This window comes from Cyprinus carpio, unplaced genomic scaffold (assembly GCF_018340385.1).
Source record: "Cyprinus carpio isolate SPL01 unplaced genomic scaffold, ASM1834038v1 S000006477, whole genome shotgun sequence".
Classification (NCBI taxonomy): Eukaryota; Metazoa; Chordata; class Actinopteri; order Cypriniformes; family Cyprinidae; genus Cyprinus; species Cyprinus carpio.
The window spans coordinates 254,432-261,854 of NW_024879152.1; the positions used below are offsets into that span (position 1 = coordinate 254,432).

The 7,423-nt window shown below is 37.1% G+C and overlaps 1 long non-coding RNA gene across 1 annotated transcript; it reads right to left on the minus strand.

Moving 5' to 3' along the window:
- Positions 1-3,688: 3,688 nt before the first annotated feature.
- LOC122143640 lies at positions 3,689-7,184 on the minus strand. The gene is made up of 6 exons (XR_006159294.1): positions 7,046-7,184; positions 6,679-6,734; positions 6,520-6,580; positions 6,384-6,394; positions 5,702-5,782; positions 3,689-5,211 (listed from the first exon to the last, which is right to left on the minus strand). It is a non-coding gene; the product is annotated as an uncharacterized LOC122143640 (long non-coding RNA).
- Positions 7,185-7,423: the final 239 nt, after the last annotated feature.

Genomic DNA, 7,423 nt, shown 5'->3' on the forward strand with positions numbered 1-7,423 from the left:
AGAATAGTGAGAGAAAAAAAACATGTTTGCTCTGAAGGGGATGTCTGCTGGATGTCTTTTTTTTTCTTTTCTTTTTCCTGTTCTTCGTCCCTTGTGTTTGTGTAAACACTCACATTCTGATAGATCAGGAATCTGGCAGGGAGTGAGGAAGAACTTTGTATCATCTAAAAAACAACAACAACAAATGACAACACCTCCACCACTTTCTGAAAACAGATGAGGCAGGTGGTTCCGAAATACACCTGTGGAAACCTAATAACAGGATGGCAGAAATAAATAATGCTGGTTTTAGTGATGGACTGAGTGACTGAACGTCTTAGGAGAAAGTGGAAGAGAGCTGCACATACATTGTTCGAACACAAGCTGAGGTGCTCCACTCCTGTAATTACTTACATGTGTCTACCTGGTAGTTGTCCCTGTTTTTTTTGCATGTAAAGTTGTGCGCATTTTATGATCCTATACACAATCCCAGATGACTAAGGAATTGTGTCATGAGTTAAGAGAGCTTTTTTCCTTTATTAGAAGATGAATGTGCATGTTTAGAATGGAAAACCAAAGACAGTGGCATGCAAAAAGAAGGTAGACACAAAGTGTGTCATGCTCAGATAAAAACATTTGCTCTTATCTACAATGGTAATATTAAATCTTCTATTTCTCAAAAATGAACTAATGATGTCTTTTGCAATTTAGTTTTACCTTTTAAGGAATCATTAAATAGGTAGACTAGGCTGTGATTTGAACAGGAGACCTACTAATCTTTCCTTTTATCTTTGATATGTTGTGTTAACTCAATCTTTTTAGAGGTAGACGACTGGGGTTTAACTTTGCTGGGAGTAGTGTTGGAGGGAGGAACTGTACAAAAACATGTACAGCAATGACCACTGCCTGACCAGACACAGTCGGTTTGTTCTGAGAGAGCCAGCAGGATTCATCTCATTGTCTCAGTAAGGGGAAAAAAATACAAGAGCCAACGCCAGAAGCAAGTAGCAGCCCTCTCATTCCTGCACCATGCCAAAACAGCAACTATCAAAACAGTAGGACTTTCAGGATATCAAGAGAAGTACTACCAGCTCACCGGAGGGGTCCTGTTAGAACTCAGCTCCTTATAAAGACAGACTTCACTTATAAACAAAGAAGCACAAGAATAAGAAAGATCTCAGAGCCCAGGTCCAAGAGAAGTGGAAAACTAAACCTTGCGACAAGCCTCTGAATCACTATGCCACCCACAGCAGGCTCATGTTCCAGGTGTAGAGTTTTTCCTGAATGTTTGAAGTCAAAGAGGATCAGTACGAAATAGATCAACAGAAAGTTGAAAACAGTAAATTCCTGTAGAAAACGATGTGAATCATTAACTCATATGAGAGAACAACAGCTGCTGCTCAAAGTCAGAGTTTTGATCATGTACAGCGGATATCTATGGGTAAAAGATACGGCACTGCAGAAGAGCTGATGGGAGGAGTACAGGAAGTATGACTGATAACCACGAATCGGTTCTTTAGTACAATGTGTTACATCCAATCATTTGGTAACCAATTCATCATTTCCTTTATGCAATGATGTATATGTCATGAGTCAAATCCTCAGTTCATTAGAAATCACGAATTGTAGGCCTACACATTCGAAAAAGAGATTTCAAATAGTCAGTCAATTGACTAAGAACCACTCGGACTGATGGACCCTTTTAACAAAACTGTGATGACACGTTTCAACGGTTATCAGCATCTAAATCCTCCAAAGTATTTTGTATTTTACTTTTTTTTTTAAATGTATGTACATTTATCACACTATAATTTGAATTATATTACCTTTGCATCAAATTACAATATTAATAATAATAAAAAAAAACAGTTCAAGGGGTCATATGACGTTGCTAAAAAAATAACATTATTTTGTGTACTTGGTGTAATGAAATGTGTTTATGCAGTTTAAGGTTTAAAAAACACATTTTCCACATACTGTACATTATTGTTTCTGCTCTATGCCACACTTTTCTGAAACACGTTGATTTTTACAAAGCTCATCGTTCTGAAAAGCGAGGTGTGCTGTGATTGGCCACCTATCCAATGCGTTGTGATTGGCCGAATACCTCAAGCGTGTGACGGAAATGTTACGCCCCTTACCATATTGTGATGCTGTTTACCAGCGCGATGAGACAAAACCAATAAAACCCATTATAAACGAGGCATTTGCTGCATCCAGTGGGGACATAATTACTGATTATAATGACTTATACTGTGTTTTTATGTGTTGCGTTGCATCACATCATGTAAACAGAAAACCATGTCTGCATTTGTGAAACAACAAACAACAAGCGCTACTCTACACTGCTCAAAACTCTCGTCTGAATAATCAGTGGCAATTTCTTTAAATATGAAAACATATTTACAGGTTGTGAGTCAGGACAGCCGGCATTGTAGTTCTGGAACAGTGCTGTAAATACAACTTAACTGATTTCTAGTCGTGTCCTCTTTTGGAAGACCAAACAAGTATTTTCGCTTTAACAACGAAACACAGCATCATGGCAGCGGCAGAAACAATACTACAGCAAAAATCAAAGTTAGGCCTTTTTTCTTTGCGTAAACATTTGGGCGGTGTTATGCAAATCTTCCCACAAAGTGACGTAGACATGTGGGGGCGTGTTTAAACGAGGCGTTTTTAGGTGGGCGTGGACGAGTCTTAACTTTTAAATCTCTTTAGGTTTGAGACTTTAGTTTTTGCAACTTTATGGATCTTATGTATTCACAAACAGCTTGTAACACTACAAAGAGAAAGGGCAATTTGAAATTGCATCATATGACCCCTTTAACTCTAATGCCAGAGTGTTTCTAATACAGCTTTGATGGGACTTACGTAAATGTAAATGTAAATGTGGCATAGATTCTCTCTAAGAACTGCTTCCATCAGTTTAACATTTATGTATATTTTTTTTGAGTCATGAAAACACTACCACGGAGTTCTGCTTTTGCTATTTGAACAAATGGGAATGCAAAAATATATATGTGGTACCCAACTCTGACGACTTCTGCTGCTGAGAAACCCGGAAATGTTCGAGTAATAAATGAATCGTCCAGTGCTTTTAACAGGTTCAATTGTATCAACAGATCTGACTCCAAAGAACGATTCGTTCGAACATGATTCGAACATAGCTTAAATGGAAACAGGAACGCGTTTGGTGCAGTGCACCTTCAATAACAAATTAAAAAAGTGGATTTAACTATTTATTTGAGCTCTCAAACCATTGTTAGCCTATATAGTCCGTGTGAAACAAGAGGTGCAGTCGTGGCTATGCATAAAATTACTAGACAAAAGTTTATCCTAAATTAACAGTCTAAGCTTATCTAGCGTCATTAGGTTTTTGTTAGGTTAGGTAAAAAAAACTTTTCACGCAATTATTTGTTAATGATTATTTAACCACAATACAATTTTACTTACGTTTGCTGTTTATTTCCATTTTAGAAGAATCACACACAACAACTCCGTGGCGTGTTGGAAACACTCATTGCAGCCCGTGCACCCATCGATGTTATGTACTTAAGTGACAAACACTCTGCATTGAAAGATTCTCAATGAAGTTACAGAGACCGACTTCCCTCCATTATCCTGCTGGGTCCTAATGCTCCCTCTGACCGGGTTTGATGACAGACTGCCCCTCATGACTACTGATGCCACTCATCACACACAAAAACAGTTTTACAGAAGAAAACAAACTTTTATTGCAATAAAAGATGTACATAGTCTGTTGAAACGGACAGATAAATAAAGTTAGTAAGGTAGCAGTAGTGATTAAAAAAGAGAGACTCAAAAATATGGTTATACTCTAGCTCTCTTCCTTCACTATGAAATTAATAGAACACTTCATAACAATCTATTGGGCAAACAGGTTGTAAACACTACACACAAAGGCAGAAAACATGATGGTTTCACCTGTTTGTCAGTGAGGTACAAAAACTAAGTATCAGTATCCCTTGGCTTGAAAGACCCCACAGTTACTGTTAGGTCCTAATCAGGGTTACAGCTTGTTATTTGTCACTTGCTTCAGTGGTGTGATAATGTGTTTTTCATCCAATAGTATGAGTGCGAACATGTTATCCCTATTATTGGCCAATTCATGTTTACTCCCTCTGCATTTATTTAATTACCAAATCAGGTGATGTTATCGCCCTGGCATGACCCAAAAATATATTAAACCCACTTAAGGTATCACAGCATTTGCTGATCCATCCTAACAGGAGTGATGAAAGTAAACTGGTCTAACCTAACCAACAGATCTCTTTTTTAAGAGCATAACATCTCAGAAAGAAAGAAAAACATTGCACCTTAATTTTTTCCTAGTATCTGTTTTGTCTACATCATCTGTATCAGACACAATCCATATGTATTTCTACCATCACAATATACAATGTGTGTTTCATCAATATTACTCTAATAATCCTAAAGTCTTCTTGTGAGAAAAGTGTACATTCAGTATGCGTACTCCTTGGAAATGACCTGAACAAAGTACAGCACCATAGTGCTCAATTTCATCTGCTAACTTCACAAATAACAGTCAGACTTTGGTATTCACTGTCAAGCAAATCAGCGCTCATTTCAGTCCACCTAAGCTTATGTAGTCCTTGTATAATAGTGAAATAAAAGGACTGAAAAAATATCATTTTATAACCTTTAAAATGAAATATTACTTAATAATGTACTTGATGGATGATGTCGAATGATTCATTCACTCTCATTATAGTTGTATTAATCATATTTACATTCTGTTCACTCACTTTGCTGGTGCATAAATTAATAGAAAACATAAGGCAAAATTCAAAATCTTGACAATTCCTGATTCCTCCGTTTTGTCATTCAGAAACAAAATAAAATTTGTCCAAGAACCACTTTACACTCAAGTAAAACTAAGATATTCCCACCATTCTGTTTATGTTATTTATTTCTGTTTTTCTTTGTCAATTATTCTAGCCTGTCTGATCATTTATATGCATTTGTCACAAAGAACAGTTGCACAATTTCTAGGTACAGACCAGGCATGACTATGTGTCTGAGGATGTTAGACTGGAACAGGTATTCAGGTCTCTGTGTGCATGTGGGACAGAAATGTTAGAACAGCCGGGCTTGTTTCTTCATCTCGTTCCTCTTCCACAGTGCCAGACGGTCAAACTCAACCATCGTCATCCCAAACACCTGATAGAACTCCTCCGGGGAAAGATGCCGCTAAAATTAAAAGGAAAATGCAGTATGTGCAGTATCGTGCAGTCATCCATGTGCTCATTATTTGTAAGCAATTATTAAATATTGTTATAATATAACATATTTACTATATATAGAGAGAGCTACATAGATCATATGCTCTCCTATGCACACCAAATCTACAATTATTTAATCAAAAATACAGTACAAATAATAATATTGAGAAATATTATGACAATGTAAAATAATTGTTTTCTGTTTTAATACATATTTTAACATATCATTTATTTCTGTAAAAAAACAGTTTGTTTTAAAAAGAAATCTTTTTGTAACATTGTAAACTTCTTTACTGTGACTTTTGATCAATTTAATGCATCCTAAGTATTATTTTTCTTTCAAACAACCAAACATTTGAACAGGAGTGTATTTATACAATATATCGTTTAGAATTTAATATAATATTCATATATTTATGAACATGTTACATGCTGTAATAATATAATAAACAGTTTACCTCCAATCTGGCCCGGTCTACATCCTTTGGCAACCTGTTACGCCCCCTAGTGGTCACAATAAGTGCTTCATACGGGTAGATCTGTAATGAAAGTTAGCCATGCATTTCATTGTAAACTTTAAAATACGTAAATATTGAAACTTATATTCATTTATTTACAAATAATTGTCCTGACTCTGTGACACTTTCTTTCATAGATTGGTAATGGAAAGCTAAGCATTGTTCTCAGAGCAGGCTGTGCAATGGTGGACCTCATATTCCTCTCACTTACAAAAGTGAAAGGAAGTCACAGAGCCTCTGGCACAGAAGCTGTAACCGAGACAGGAAGCAGCACCAAGCAGAACAATATAGTTCCTGACCAACCAGAAGCAAACGGGTCAGACAAACTCCTGCCCTTTCCACGGCCCCTGCAGTCTCCAACTCACTAAGGGCCAGCTGGGGAATGACACAGTGACCTTATGACCTAAAGGCACTAATTTCTCCATCCTCTGGTTTCCACATGCTTTGACCAATAGGACATTGCTTTGACCCATCAGGGTTCATTAGACTAACATACTTAGGCTAGGCTTTCCTCTGGAGTGGAGAGTGGGCTAATGTTTCAAAGGTGCCTCTGTGTCAGGATGTGTTAGTGTCTCTCTGGGCCCTCTGTAATCCTCTGGTAATGCTAAACCATCATCCTTACCTTGTACTCTGCTGGGAAAGAAAAAAAAAGCTTTTAAAGTCAGAACTAATTTCTGTACAAATAATTGTATTCCCAAATATGTCAGCAAAATAAGCATTTTGTAAAAAGTAGAAGAAGAAAAAACTCCTTTACTTACCTCTGATTCCCCAGTTGACTTCACTGCCACTGTCATACTGATAGTAGTCTGCACTTTGTGGCTGGAAAATAAATAGACAGGCAAACAAATTGTGGCTAAAGGTTTAAATGACATTTCCAACCCATCTGCTTTGAGTGCTCTGTTTACAGTGAAACTTACCCTGTGCAATCCATTCCTGCCATATCCGGGCAAAGAGGCTGACTTGGATATGTAGTCTTCAAATAATATTAAGACAGAACAATACACATAAATTTATGAATCAACCTCATTATTTAAGAAAAGGTTTGTTAAATTTCGTCTGCCTTGTCCATAAGTGAACAGTAGAGGGCGCTAGTGACCAGGCTTGAATCTGTGTTGATAACTGCAAATATTTATCTGTTCTTTTATTAATGCAAAATAAATTAACTGCAGATTACAGACACAGTCTCTCTGGGGTTAAAAGCCTTGCCAAAAAATTACGAGAATCATATATCTTGCCAAAACCATATGAGCACCCAGCAATTCTCAGGAGTATATGGCCACTCACCATTCTCCGGTGCAAAGTTTGTCCGAGGAGCTGAAGGAAAGAGAAATAAATATTATAATCTCTTCAGTAATCTGATAATTAATTGTATGTAAATAATAAATTCAAATCACTAATTTGGGTCAAATGAAGCAATAGCAGTTCACTATATGAGAAACATTTCCCCTTAAACAAACTGACACGTGCATAGTGTGGAACAGGCCAAATATGCAGTTATTGGTACATAATGTTCTGCTGTGTAGACTGGTACTAAGCTCCTTATGTCTGCCATCAGGTCAGACCTCTGTGTCTGAGTACCCTGAGTTTTGTGACCACTGAAAGAACCATCGGAAAAGTCTCAAAACGGTCAACAAATAGAGCAGAGAGTAAGCTGCTCACGAG